This window comes from Taudactylus pleione, unplaced genomic scaffold (assembly GCF_031769625.1).
Source record: "Taudactylus pleione unplaced genomic scaffold, aTauple2 ptg000094l, whole genome shotgun sequence".
Taxonomy (NCBI): Eukaryota; Metazoa; Chordata; class Amphibia; order Anura; family Myobatrachidae; genus Taudactylus; species Taudactylus pleione.
Window position 1 is genome coordinate 1043601 of NW_028284496.1, and position 15559 is coordinate 1059159.

Genomic DNA, 15559 nt, shown 5'->3' on the forward strand with positions numbered 1-15559 from the left:
TGGGGCCGGCTTCAGACTGTAGGTGTTCCCATGGGAACGCCTCCGTCTGGCAGGCACGCCCACCAAAGGGGGCGTGCTGTCAATCAACATCGACAACACACGCCCCCTTTGGTGCGAGACCCCGAGCGATGGAAAGCCCGTCGCTCGCCGGGTCTCGCGCATGCGCACGACGGAGCTCCCTCCTTCGTGCGCATGCGCAGTGGGGAACATCGACCCACTTGCGAGCGTACTGCCGCTCGCGAGTGGGTCTGAATGACCCCCAGAATTTTGTGCACAGAACATCGGTTTCCCCTTTCCTTTCAGGGAACTGTGTAAAGACGTCCTTCACTGCCTCTGCAATAGTCCTGGGACTATCAATCACGTTAACACAGACACCTGTGTTACATTATCAGAAATCGACGTTATGTCGAAGTGTCGACATTGTGAATGTCGACAGCCAGCAGGTCGACTTAGCATTTTTTGCGGATTTCAAGCTTAACTCTACCCTAACCGCAGCCCGACCCTAACCGCAGCCTGACCCTATCCGACATTTTGCCTGTTGACATTCACAACTTCGACATTATTTCCATGTCGTCAACCTCATGACTACATTCCAATCTAGGCATATATATATATGTTATTTGGAGGACTGCATGCAGCCATCGGTAACAAATCCAATACATTGTGACTGCAACATTTAATGCATTTAAGCATAGAACTTACACCTGTCCTAAAGAGGACAGGAGGGCAGGTTGTCCATAGCAACCAATGAGCTACTAGTTTTCATTTTATAGAATGTACTTGATAAATGGTAGCCATAAGCTGATTGGTTGCGATGGGCAACTTCATCTAACTGAAGGCTTGAGGCGTGGTGCCACTCTCCCTGCTGTACAAAGCTTGTAATCCCCCACGTAGTAAAGCTCAATTCAACATGCTCGGACCACTCGCTCCACTCAGGAGGTTGGGTGGTCACCCACAGCTATGTGAGCGGCCAGGAGGCCGGCTCCAAAAAATAAAAAAGACGCCCTGATTCAGAGCGAGCGCTCTGAAAGAGTGTCCGGCTCTGAATCAGGGCCACTGTACAGACTACACAAAGCGGCGTTCAACAGTATGTTTACTGTACATGCTACATTGCAGATCTGCCGTGCAGAACAGCAGATGGGACGAGGCGATGAACGACCGCCATGAACGAAGGATCGGGCGCGCACACTGTACGATGTCATTCTGAGCCACGCCGGGAGGGTATATCGTACAATACAGCGTATAGTGTGTACCCAGCTTAAATCACACCTAATTCAGTAAAACGGCGTTGATGCAACCATGTTATCCGTCAGTGATGACTGAGGTGCACGGGACTTGATGACGCGATTTGAATGACTGACACGCCCACCTGCAGCAGATAGGTGATCCACAGGACTTTATGGAGTCTTCCTTCCCCCCCGGGCACTCTCGAAGTCTAGACAACTATGTCCTAGAGATGTTTTGTAGAGTATGGGTAACTTACGTTGCTTCTTGCAAGCAAAAATAATATCTGTATATTAGTAATAAGACAGCTACAGATGGAAAGAGTTTAGTGCAGTGAATACTGCCCACGTAATACAACTGGGCCACTTCCAATGTCACTGCGACCCGTCAATGATATACGACGACTGAATGCAAATTCCAATGTTGGTCACTTTCCGACCACATTTACCATGGGGCTTGATGATGATCCTGTCAATTTCAACATTGTCACTACCGGGCAATATGGAGCGTTGAACGGCTATGCGCGTCAAAATAAGTGCAAAAAGAATCAAAAACCCATAAACGACAAAGTTCAATGTAAAAGCACAACAGACTCCTAGGACTGGTGTTAGGCGCTTGGCTATATATCGATTGTTTTGTCGCCGAGCGATATATTGCGAGTGCATCGGCGAGTGTGCACACCAGATATCGTTGACAGACATATCGGGTTAGCCGATGCCGATATATATATCTGAGAGATATGTCGGGGGATCTGGCTGTGTACAGAAAGATGAGTCTGGGTAAAGGACTGTCTGACTAGAGGGGATTATGTGGGCATAATATGGCGCAGACCTGCCTCAGTAGGCAGTTGTATGGAGTGTCATCGTGCCAATGTGGTCACTGACAGGCAGAGGATGTACCTACCTCCCAACAATGGTTGTGGAGCTAGAAAGGGTCCAAACGTGGGTGTTCCTGGGCGGACCTTGAGGATCGAGGTGGGTTTTTGTGCAGATTGGGCGCTGGGATTATTTTGTCACAATTTTACGATATTTTGGAAGTTGTGCATGAAAGAGGAAGCACATGTTCCTGGAAAGGGGAGACACAGCTAGTGATATGTTTTATAAACACCCCCGAGATTCCATAAAGAGACGCGATAATGTGCCATCAGATTACCTAAACACTGCAACAGCTGCTATTCATTTTTGTATGATGCAACTCCTTTCATCTTGAGACCAAGTGTCCGCCATAGGAGGATATGACGGCCTAACCCTGACCGGTAACTGGAAAGGTCATTGTTTTTTTATTCATGCTTGATTCCTTGCAGAACGCCCACCCACCACTATCCTGCCCCCTCACCCACATTCCGAAGTCTTCAGACGCTCCAGCCTAGAGACTTCAATGTTTTGACTATCTCTTATTTAGACAGATTCACCACGCCAAATGGGATGGGTGCCCAGCCACTAATGGCTAAAACCGATTCTACTCAGTGGGGGATGGGGAGGAGGTAGTAATATATGAAATTAGTTCCCCTACAATGTTAGTTTTCTTGTTTCAGGAAGACTTTGTGTTTCTAAGATTCTGTGAATTAAACTGGGGGAAGGAACCGGTTAGGAATGCGGCCATTTGTACAATTTGGTGTCAGTGGGCTTATTTTCATTGGTCCATGGGTGGGCAGATATTGGATCCTATAAAGGTATGAATGATTAATTGACTTACTCAGAGGAAACTTGGAGCTCAGTAGAGAGAGCATGAGAATGTCTTGGAAGAAGTGCATTGGTATATTGAAATATACTAATTGGACAAGGGATTAATGCCGGAGACCACAGATTGCCTTCCCTGTCCCACAAGGTAGTCATTTTATTTTATGGTGGACCTCAAATGAGGTTTTGCTATTGGAATGGAAGCTAATGACAGTTATGTGGTTTTAGGTCTGTTGTGGACAGTGGGCCTGATTCAGACCCGGTCGCTAGCAAGCGTCCGCTCGCTGCTGCCGATGTTCGCTAATCTGCGCATGCATCGCAGTGCGCTGCGCGGACTACTTATAGCGATCGGGACCCGCTCGCTCGCCCTACAAAGACAGCCCAGTGTAATGAGTGACGGGAGAGGCCGTTTGTGGGTGGTAACAGGGGCAGGGCAGTAGTAACGGGGGAGTGGAGGTGCGAACGCAGGCGTGCCTGATTGTCTCAACACCGTTTCAGAGGCGTGCATAATTAACAGCCAGCGTCATAGTACACGTCACCTGCTTGTTTTTATTTACACTAAAATCCTCGCAGTGCTTGCGGTAGGGTAGAGGCAACCACAAGCGCAGCGATCGCTTCCGATGGTCCTTGATGTACCGATGTTTTAATACACTTCCTGGAGATGACGTGCGCTAGTGGGCGTCTCTACATATGCTAATGGGCGTTGCATACACAAAGCGATCGCTCGCCAAGACATAGTGGGCGTGCTTATGCCTTGCCGTGCGATCGCCTGCCTTGACATCACTTAGCTGAATTTGCATACGCAGGGAGCGAGCGGCCGCATCTAGCGAACGGGTCTGAATCAGCCCCAGTGTCCAACAGACCCTTTTCCTGAATGAATAGTTTGTACTTGTGTCCCACCACTGTTACTCTTATTTGAGGTGGACGTCAAAGGAGAGGAAAGTCTGACAAGTTATAAAAAAAAATATATATATATATATATATATATATAAAAATAGGCTGCTGAAGATATGGTGTCATGGATCACAATAGCAAAGGCCCAAAGATTTATCTACAAGAACTACACAAGCTAAAGCTGAAGTTTGGGAGAGGAGGATGCTACAGAGTAGATCTACGTTTTTTGTGGGCTGACATAGAATGTAGAACCAGCACATTATGAATATTAATCAGGCAGCCTCATGAATATTAATCAGGGCCACTGCCTCAGTGATGCATACCTCATGGAATTTGCGTCAGCCGGCGTCCACCTCTGCATTTCTGGAAAGGGGTCATGGCCCCTCACTTCCCGTCCCTAAAATCTCCAAACTAGTGGCAGGGTTGGGACAATGGTCCTAAATTGGGAAATTTGGGTGTATGGTGATATTGCTGACTCCTTGAAAACTGGTGGGTGCTTCCAATATGCTTAGGAGAACATTAAATAAAACTAAAGGGTGGGGTACACATTACCTAAACCACATTTATCCATAGACCAGACAATTAGACATTGAGACCTACGTTCTCCAGCGGTGGTCATATTAACGCGGAAGCCGCTGCTCCCATTCAGTCTTATTTTCTGCTTTATAACAAGACATATAAAGAGTCCTATCAGAAGCATGATACAATTAGGTGCGAATCGCGTTCTGCAATGCAATTCCACATCGCACCTACATCGTATATTTTTGTTCGCTCCTCTACAGCGATTTTGCTGTGATGCCAGGGGTACTATACATGGCAAAAATATGCGTACCCCCCTCATCTCCTGCATCACACTCGCTAATTCAATCAACCCCATTGTGTCTCTACAAGAACATTTTACAGCAGTCAGATCTCACCCAGTGATCATAGTGAGTTGGCTACAGACTCTGGGCTGTATAGAAGGGTTGGGTGTGGGATGCCGGCGTTCTGGATCCGGGCGGTCAGAATCCAGACACCGGGAGCCTGACGGTTAGGGTACCGACACATAGGGGGAGGGGCCCTAGATTGCACACCCTAAGCACAATGTGAGGTGCTACTTGCTGAGACTTGTAGTGCTGCAAGCAAAAAAAAAGACAGATGCAAGTGCACACTCTAACTATGCTGAACCTAATAATAATATTGCTAAATTGCATCCAAGAGGTTCTTAGCATAATAATGGCCATAATTATGGGCCTGCCCACCACGTCCAGGTAACCTCTATCAGGCAGGTCCCTTAGGGTACTGACACCTCTAGCAGCAGCAGCTCACCTTCGTACCTGCCCTGGCCCTTGCTCCTCTTCATGGCTCCTCAGTGCACTATGCAGCAGCAATGTAAGGCATTACGTCACATACGCTGTGCCGCAAAAGGAGCCGCCGGGACGGAGGGCCACAAAGTGAGTGACAGGGAGGGGCAGGCCGCGGGCGGAGGAGGAGGAACATGGAGCTGGAACTCAAGGATGGGGTTGTGGCCGCCACCAGACATTGGTACTCTGGAGCTCTTTAGACCCGCTTGCTAGCAACTGGCCGCCGGTTGCAGACGATGTTCGCTAATGTGCGCATGCATGTAGTTTGCAATGCACGTGTGCGCAAACTTGTATGAGCGATTGGATTTTGCTCGCTCGCCCTGCAAAGACAGCCCAGTGGTTAGAGTGACAGGAGAGGCCGTTTGTGGGTGGTAACAGGGGCAGGGCAGTAGTAACGGGGGAGTGGAGTAAGGGACGCAGGCGTGCCAGAGTGTTTTCACGCCGTATCTAGGGCGTGCATAATTAACAGGCAGCGTCATAGTACACGTCACCTTGTTGAATACACTGAAGTGATTGCAGTGCTTGCAGTAAGGTAGAGGCAACCACAAGCGCTGCGGCCAGATCCGATGTTACCCGATGTACCGATGGTGGAATATACTTGCTGGAGATGATGTACGCTGTTGGGCGGCTAAAGACAGGCTGGTGGGCTTCTGCATAAACAAAGTGATCGCTCGCCAAGACATAGTGGGCGTGCTTATGCCTTGCCGAGCGAGCAGCTGCCTTGACGTCACTTTGCAAACTTTAAATACGCTGGGAGCGAGCGGCCGTAACTAGCGAGCGGGTCTGAATGAGCTCTTCGGTCTGTAGGACTTCTATTCAGGGACATGGCAGAGGGGGAACTAGTTCCACCTACCATTAGAGGTGATGGAAGTCAGTTCCACCCCGTTCCTGCCCACTTTAATCCTTGCATGGCATAGAGGCCCATTTGTCAATAAACATTTGTGGCTTATTCCCAGAAAAGACCCGTTTTTGTGGGGGAAACCGCATATATTTAGTATGACAGAGGGACTGCAGCAGATATCTCTGATACCTGCTGCGATCCTTCCATTCCCGACGACAGCCGCAACCTTATAGGTTACTACGAGTGATGCCATGCTGCCAGATTTACCAAATTCCGGACTGCAATGCATTCCGAAGATTGGTCCCCGCAGCTACCGGCCCCAGCTGCCCAGCGTGACGTCAGTGAGGGTTACCCTGCGCACAATCGGGATCGTCAGTGTCTGAGGCTAGTTCTCAGCAGTGCTGACCAGCCCAAATAAATACAATAATAATACTATGCCAATCTTAATCCCCACGCCAGCCCGGGCCGGTCTACTCACAGAGTGTTTTTTTTTTTTTAACAGGGAGGCAGGATAAATTTAAATGCAATTCAATCCCGGGATTGGAAAAAATGGGACGGGATAGGCTTCCCTAATGGACACACACACGCGTTAGAGTCATTTTTTTTTGTCGTAACCTACCAGTATGTATTTAGAATATGGAAGGAAACCGGAGCACTTGGAGGAAACCTATGCAAATATCTGGGAGAACATACAAACTCCACACAGGGCCTTAGTGGGAATCAAAAGCTAGCTAACCATTGTGCCACCGTGATGCCATTGATGGTAGTGATTCCCGCATCTTCCTGTGTACTGAAGTAAGAGGACCCTTTACACAAGCCCTCAATGTGGAGAGGTGGAGCACACGTAGCGTATTTTTAGTCCCATTCCGCCACACCACCAATTCACTACCCCAGCATAACGAGATTTATTCGCGGTAGCGCTGACGTTGTTAGGCATTAGACTCGTATCTGTTTCTGCTGCATCCTATGTGCGGACCCCATTTATTCAGCGGCATTCTCAGCCCAGCGGAAAGTGTCTAGATTGGGCTGGGCTAGCATATGTTCTTTTATAACCTCCGCTTAGTGAACCACAAACAGTTTACAACACATTTGTGTGTCACGCTTAGCACTCTTCCCTGCGTTAGATAATAACAAGTTAAATACAATTATCTGAAGGCGGCCATATGCATGTAACTGAAATTGTAGGAATTATTGTTCCATAACGTCGCCAACATATTTGTACAGCTCCCATGCGTCCCAGTTCCCTTAGGCCAGTCCTGGGTTTTATTACTGCAGCTCCTGAGGCACCTGGGTTCAAAGGATACGTGTCAGTGGGTTCCCACAATTGTGTTACTTGACTCTACAGCCAAAAGGAAGCACGGGGTGGCTTTTATGACCTGTGTAAGCGTCATGTCACGTGGACGTTTATCAAGGGGGCCCAACATATTGCACAATTGTTCTAGGGTGAGTTGGAACGGCCACATGCTGTTTCTACTTCAGGGTCCATAGGGTATCCACAGGATACCTTGGGGTATAGGTGTGACGTCAGTCGCAGGGCACCAAAGAGTTAAGCTTTCAGCCTCCCAGGATGCACTAGGTCCCCCTCCTATACCCCGCCCCCGGGCCAAGGCACCTCAGTTTAGTTTGGTGCCCGGCCGGAGTCGGGTGCACCTGTTGGAGTGGGGGCTAGAAGAGCCCCTGAAGCTTATTCTTCATGCAGCTGTGGCTGCACAACTGGATGTACAGCATGGACAGTCAGTCCTGACGTCCATGCTGTCTTCCCTACACCCCGCCGGTACCAGAACGCCGGTACTGATCCGGGGATGCTGGTGGGCGTCTGGGGTCACAGCTAGCGGTGACCCCAGATGCTCCGGACCATGGCCGGATTCAAGGGGGACAGAGGTAAGCAGCGGGGTCCCGCGGTGGGTCCCCGCTGATCACATGGTCCTAAGTCCCCAGGCAGGGGGCTCCCTGGGGACTGGCTGCAGCGTGGAGCCAGGCGACCAACCTGCGCTTCCACTACCCCCTGGGACAGCGGACCGCAGCAGAGCGGTAGCGCTGCGGCGTCCCAGGGGTCAAATGCATGCCAGGGGAGCGCGCCTTCCCTGTCTCACAGCCGGCGCCTCCCCCGCTGCACACAGCCCTCTCTGCATGCTGCCGACTGGTCCTGTGGCAGCGCTCCTCCCCCAGGCCAGCCTCCTCTCTGCTCCTCGGCGGCCATCTTCTCCAGAACGCATGGTGAACGCTGCTGGAAGCGCTGGACGGAAGCATCGTGGTCTGGGTCCCCCCGCATACCTCTCCTCCGCTGTGGTCAGGTCTGTGTATGCAGCGCTGTGTCCTACCAGGCCCTGTGTCTGTGTAGTTGAGTGATCAGCGCTGTTAGTGCAGGAATTGTTATTTCTCTGCATTGTATGTGACTGTGCTAGCGCTGCTGCCTGTAATCTTTTCTTCATCTAAACTGTCAGCTTTATTACTGTCCCTGTTCTTTCTGCTAAAGCCCTTGCGGTGCGGTGCTGCAGGGTGGTCTCTCGCCTATTTAATACTTAATTGGTGAGAGAGGTCACATACGTGGTGCCATCATGTCTGAAAGTGATTTTCCCCTCCGGCTACAGTGTACCACGTGCAAAGTACCGTTAGCGGAGGGGGAGGGTAGCGCGGAGGGCCTTTGCCGGCAGTGTTTGTCCATGGCGCGGCCTATTACGGTTACAGCACCGGTACAGGAGCCGCCCTGGGCTTGTTTCGCTCAGGCGTTAACAGCTTTAGTGGGCCAGTTAGCTCCGCAGCCCGCGTTTACTCCGATGGGTTTGTCCCAGCAGTCTGTGGTGTCGTCACCCATGCAGGGGTTCCCACGACAATTGGTGGTACCCCACAGTCTCCCTATTTCCCCGCTCCCGGGTTCTCAGGAGCCAGCGTGGGTTAACTCCCTGACGAGTTCTGTACAGCACTTGTCGGATGTGTTGCAAGGGGAGTCTGTGATGCGGTCTCATAAAAGGCCGGTGGCGTCTCTGTCCGCTCCTTATGAGGATGACGAAGGGACGTCTGATGATGGGGAGATTCTAGATCCTTACGATCAGGAACCTCTCCATACTAAGGACGCTGATGCTAAGTCCAAAGTATATATTCCTGGACTTATTCGGGCGGTCCGCACAGCCTTGGTGATTGAGGACGAAGTTCCCCCAGCGGCTAAATCTAAGTATGCCTTTTTCAAAGATGTGAAGGGCGATGCCACAGTCTTTCCTCTTTCGGGTCAGTTGGTGGACCATTTAGAGGAGGCGTGGAAACAACCTGGCAAAAGATACCAGCCGCAGAGACGCCTGGCGGTGGCTTATCCGTTCGCGGATAATTATTTTGCGAAGTGGGAATCCCCTCCACAGGTGGATTCTCACGTGACCCGTCTTGTCCGTAGTGCCACATTGCCGATGCCATCCATGTCCTCCCTTAAGGATGCTACGGACCGCAAGGTAGAAATCTGCCTGAAGTCCGCTTATTCCCTTGCAGGGGGGGCAGCACGGCCGGCTATGGCCATTTGCTGGGTTGCCAGAGCGATGGAGCGCTGGGCGGATTCATTAGAGGCTTCTTTTGAATCCGACTGTCCGGCCGATCAGGCGGAGTTGATTGGCAATCTCCGTGATTCGGCCACCTACATCAACGAGGCGGCTCTAGACATTAGTACTCTGGTGTCTAGAATTTCTTCAGCAGCGGTAGCTGCTCGTCGCACCTTGTGGCTGCGATCCTGGAAGGCGGACGCAGATTCCAAGAAAGGTCTGGAAGCGTTGCCGTTTACCGGAGAAGTTCTCTTCGGTCCGGATCTGGATAAGATTGTGGCCACGCTGGCGGCAGCCAAATCTGCCTGTCTCCCGTCGGCCGCTGCTCCTTCTGGTTCGGGACCATCGTCCTTTCGGTCATCTAGGGCCCAGGGCAGGCCCAAACCACAGTCGTTTCCTCGACAGGCTGGCCCTAAGAAATCGGTCAAGCCCCGGAAGCAGGCATGGAGTACCAGACGTCCGGCCCCCAAGCCAGATGACAAGCCTGCGGCCTGACGGTCCGGGCCTCCCTTTGGGGGATCCCAGGGTGGGAGGCCGCCTGCTACAGTTCGCCCAGTGTTGGTTGACCACTACGACAGACACTTGGGTTCTGGAGGTGGTTTCTCACGGATACGCCCTCTCCTTCCGGCACAGACCCCCGGCTCGCTTCTTCACCACGGGTCTCCCATCAGACCGGAACAAGGCTACGGAGCTGCGGAAGGTATTGCACACTATGCTCCAGGCTGGAGTTATAGTGGCGGTTCCATTCTCCCAGAGGGGCCAGGGTTTCTATTCAAATCTATTTTTGGTACAGAAACCCAATGGGTCATATCGTCCGATTCTCAACCTCAAAGCACTCAACAAGTCTTTGCGGGTCCCGAAGTTTCGGATGGAGACCCTACGGTCCATCATTCTGGCGCTGGAACCTGGGGACTACTTGGTGTCATTGGACATACAGGACGCTTACCTGCATGTCCCTATTCTTTGGCGCCATCAACAGTTCCTCAGGTTCGCAATCAGCAGCGACCACTTCCAGTTTCGGGCGTTACCTTTTGGCCTGGCAACAGCACCACGTGTTTTCACCAAGGTGATAGCGGTCATGGCGGCTTCTCTGCGGCTGCAGGGAGTCCGCATGTTGCCGTATTTGGACGACCTGTTATTGGTGGCAGGATCTCCAGAGCTCCTGTTACGCCACTTGGACCTGACCATTGCACTGCTGCAACGGCACGGCTGGCTAATCAACTGGCAGAAGTCCACTCTAATCCCGTCTCGGAGGATTCTGCATCTTGGAGCCTTATTGGACTCGGGACAGCAAAGGATCTTCGTGACGGAGGACAAGATCTCTGCTTTACAGTCAAGGGTGCGCAGTTGTCTGCACAGCCGCCGGGTGTCCTTACACTCGGCGATGAGGTTACTGGGCTCCATGGTGTCGGTGTTCGACATGGTGGAATACGCCCAGTTTCACTCCAGACCTCTGCAGCACCTGATCCTGTCCAAGTGGAACGGGCTGACTCAGTCTCTGAAGTCCCAGACGATTGTGCTCACCCAGGAGGTTCGCCTGTCCCTTACGTGGTGGTTACAGACGACCCACCTCAACAAGGGACGTCCGTTCTGGGTTCCAAATTGGGTCCTGTTGACAACGGACGCCAGTCTTCGGGGCTGGGGAGCAGTTTCGGGTCCACACTTGTTCCAGGGCAGGTGGACGCCGACAGAAGCGGAGCTTCCAATAAATATCTTGGAACTCCGTGCGGTCTTCAATGCTCTCCAGCAGGCACAGCGGTTTCTCCAGGGTCGCCCGGTGCAGGTCCAGTCGGACATCGCTACCACCGTGGCCTACATAAACTGGCAAGGAGGAACTCGCAGTCGGGCGGCTCTCGTAGAGGTCTCTCGGATCCTGGTTTGGGCGGAGCGCAATCTTCCGGCCATATCAGCGGTCTTCATCCCGGGAGTGCTAAATTGGGAGGCGGACTTTCTAAGTCGCCAGGACGTTCATCCGGGGGAATGGTCCCTGCACCCGGACGTTTTTCAACTACTGGTGGACAGGTGGGGTCTTCCAGAAATCGACCTCATGGCGTCCCGGCACAACAACAAGTTGCCGGTGTACGGGTCTCGCACAAGAGACGAAGGGGCGTCTCTGGTGGATGCTCTGTCCGTCCGGTGGACGTTCCGGTTCGCATACCTGTTCCCTCCGGTCTCCCTTCTTCCACGGGTAATCCGGAAATTCAAACAGGAAGGAGGGACGCTCCTGTTGATAGCTCCCGCGTGGCCCAGACGGCACTGGTTCTCAGACCTTCAGGGTCTGTCCGTGGACATTCCTCTGCGGTTGCCGCTACGACCGGACCTTCTGTCTCAGGGTCCTTGCCTTCACCCGGACCTGACTCGGCTGTCTTTGACGGCGTGGCTGTTGAGACGGCCATGCTGAGGTCCCGGGGGTTTTCCAGCTCTGTGGTGCGTACCATGTTGCGAGCTCGGAAACCGTCTTCCGCGAGGATATACCATCGCGTGTGGCATACGTTCTTCCAGTGGTGTCGACCGAGAGGTTATGCACCGCGGGAGTTTCGTCTGTCTCGGATTCTCGCCTTCCTGCAAGCGGGACTAGATCATGGGCTTCGCCTTGCTTCTTTGAAGGTACAGGTTTCGGCCCTATCTGTCTGGTTTCACCGTAGGATTGCTACAATCCCGGATGTGCGCACCTTTATGCAGGGTGTTCTCCGCATTCAGCCGCCCTTTGTTCCACCTGTGGCGCCTTGGGATTTGGCTGTGGTCCTGAGGGCTCTCCAAGGACCGCCGTTTGAACCACTGGGCTCAGTGGATCTTAAATGGCTAACAGCTAAGACTGTTTTCCTTCTGGCCATTGCTTCGGCCAGACGTGTTTCTGAGTTAGGGGCTCTTTCTTGTAGACCCCCTTTCTTGGTTTTTTATGGGAACAGGGCAGTGCTCCGCACTCGGCCCGAGTTTCTTCCCAAAGTTGTTTCCCAGTTTCATATTAACGAGGAAATAGTTGTTCCGGCCTTTAACTCACCGGGTCTTTCCGTGGGTGAGGCCTCTTTGGATGTTGTGCGGGCCTTAAGGACTTATGTTGACCGCACTTCTTCGTTTAGGAAGTCGGACGCTTTGTTTGTCCTCTTTGGCTTCCGTAAAAAGGGTTGGCCTGCTTCAAAGCAAACTTTGGCAGCCTGGATCTGTATGGCTATTTCTGAAGCTTATCTTCATGAAGGCCTACCGGTCCCTCCTTCTCTGAAGGCTCATTCCACTAGGTCTGTGGGTCCTTCGTGGGCAGCTCGACGTGGTGCCTCGGCAGTTCAGATCTGCAAGGCTGCTACGTGGTCTTCTGTCCATACCTTCGTGAGGTATTACAGGTTTGACACCTTCGCCTCTCAGGATGCTTCCTTCGGGCGGCGGATTCTCCTTTCTGCACAGGAGCGTCCCCACCCTTAAAGGATACTGCTTTGGGACATCCCCAAGGTATCCTGTGGATACCCTATGGACCCTGAAGTAGAAAATATGAGATATGGTAAGAACTTACCCTTGTTATCTCTATTTCTACGAAGTCCATAGGGTTCCACAGGACTCCCGCCCTGTCGCACCTGTGCTGCAGATGGGCTTTGCTCTGGTCACCGGTTTTCCGTCTCCCTCTGGTGAGAATGTGATTCTTGTATGTGTCCAGATCTTTGTTCTCTCTCTTCCTTCTCCTCCTCCGGCCTATGGCTTGGTAACTAACTGAGGTGCCTTGGCCCGGGGGCGGGGTATAGGAGGGGGACCTAGTGCATCCTGGGAGGCTGAAAGCTTAACTCTTTGGTGCCCTGCGACTGACGTCACACCTATACCCCAAGGTATCCTGTGGAACCCTATGGACTTCGTAGAAATAGAGATAACAAGGGTAAGTTCTTACCATATCTCATATTATTTCCCTTTTAAAATATAGTTAGTAAATATTAATCAGTATGCTGCCCTGGAAAATGTGATGGGGCAAGAATCTGGCACAGAGAGTAAGAGATAGAGGGCTTGATTCAGAGCCGGACGCTATTTGCGCTCGCTCGTTCAGAAAAAGGGGCCGGCTATTTAAATTGAGCGCTCGCTCTTTGCGGTCTGTTGACGCCTCTATGTCTGAGCGAGCGAACGAAACATGCGCTCGCTATTTTGTAAAGACGCCCCCTGGCCGCTCGCATCATACATCATCTCCGCTATTTATTAGATTAATCGAGTACATCGAAAGGCATCTGCACTGCTCGCAGTGCTTGTGGTAGGATTTTCCTTCCGCAATCATGCGAACAGTTCAGGCTAAGAAACAACCAAGTGACGTGGTCGATGACGCTGCTTTGTTAATTATGCACACCCTTAAAACGCCCGTTTTGACCGTTTGGCACGCCTGCGTTCAGATCTCCACTCCCCGTTTTCAAGCACCTTCCCCTGTTACCACCCACAAACGCCTCATTCTGTCACTCAAATTAGCAGGCACTCGCTATTTTGCGAGCGCTCGATTTCCGACCGCAATGACTGGTTGGCGCATGCGCATTACGACGGATACGCATGCGCAGTTGTGCCAACATCGCTCGGAGCGAACGAGCGGCTGCTTACGAGCGGCTCTGAATCAGGCCCAGAGAGCGCACCTTTGGCTTGATTTAGAGGTGTGCGCAAAACACGACTCCATCCTGTTCTTTGAAAATATGCTAATGTCACAGCCACCCTTGCCAACTCTCCCGCAATGGCCGGGAGGCTATCGAAAATCGTGTGGTACTCTCGGCCCTCCACAGGAGAGGGCAAGTCTACCGGTCCGGCCGCCTCCCCGCTGACCATCCAAAGTGGGCACCGATGATTCGATTTGCGCTGAATCATGTAATCATCGCCCCGCTCCCTGCTGTACAATGCCTGTAATCTTGGCATCGTGTAGTGGGGGAGGGGCAGGTCCGCAGTTATGCGATTACGATGCCACACCCCCGCACCGCCCACCTATGACGCCGCCAAGTCTCTTCTGCCTTCTGCACCGACCTGGCTGCCCCAGCTGAAGAGTCGGCAAGTATGGTCGCAGCAGACGGGGTTTGAACAGAGACGCCGATTGCCGACATTTCTGATCCGCTCCTTGCGTACAAAGACGCAGCATCGGTCACGCCATTGATGGATGGTTGCTCAGAATGTCCTTTGCAAGTAAGACATTGGATCTTCTGCAATTGCGTAAAACACAGACGGTGAGACACGACGGCCGCCACACCTTTGACGCACCGCCCGGGCTACCTCACACAAACCGCCATTGCGTCCTCCTCTAAATAAGCTTATTTGTCCTGGACCATCCTGTAGGACCTAGGCGCGTGCAGAAGCCGGCACAGGGACTCCTGGCCGACCAGAATGAGTATGTGTCCTGGTGAGAGGGGGGAGCATGGTAGTCCATAACCTGGTGGAGGGGGGGAGTGCCGAAGCGTCACCCCCTGTGCCGGCTTCTGCGCACGCCTATGCTGGAGGCCGTATACAATACTGGACAGTTTAAACCAGCTTATGTGCATAAAAACAACTCTCTCTTCTTGTTTCATAGCTCCCACCCTTCTTGCACCTCCTTACCTATTTTATTCATCCTAATTTTTTTTCCATGAGTAGAAGGGCCTGCCAGACAGGAGGAAGGCTGCGGTCTCTGCTCCCAAGCACAGAAACTAGCACCATACTTATGGCTAAGCTGTGGCTACGCGGTAATGAACGAGAAAGTTACATTGGTAAACAATACATATTTTGTATTGCCCTTCCCACTGTCTGTAAATGCACTGACATTCTTCAAAACAATTTCAAATGTCTCCGAGAGGGAGATGTACCAATGATTGCAATAGATTAGCGATCAGTTCTGCAGATCATCGCGGCCTCAACGCTGCTCACTCTGCTGGAATGTAATATGTTGCCGGGACAACAGTTACTATTCATTTATCAGTAGCAATCTCAGTGGGTTGGGGTCAGACGAAGGTGCTAGTGTTTTCGGGGGCTCATTCACACCTATCAGCTATAAATACGCGCTTTCAGCCGCAGGGCATTAAAAATAGGATGCAGGGTTTATTACTCTTTTTTCTGGATGCGTTCATTTTTATAAGGTATTGT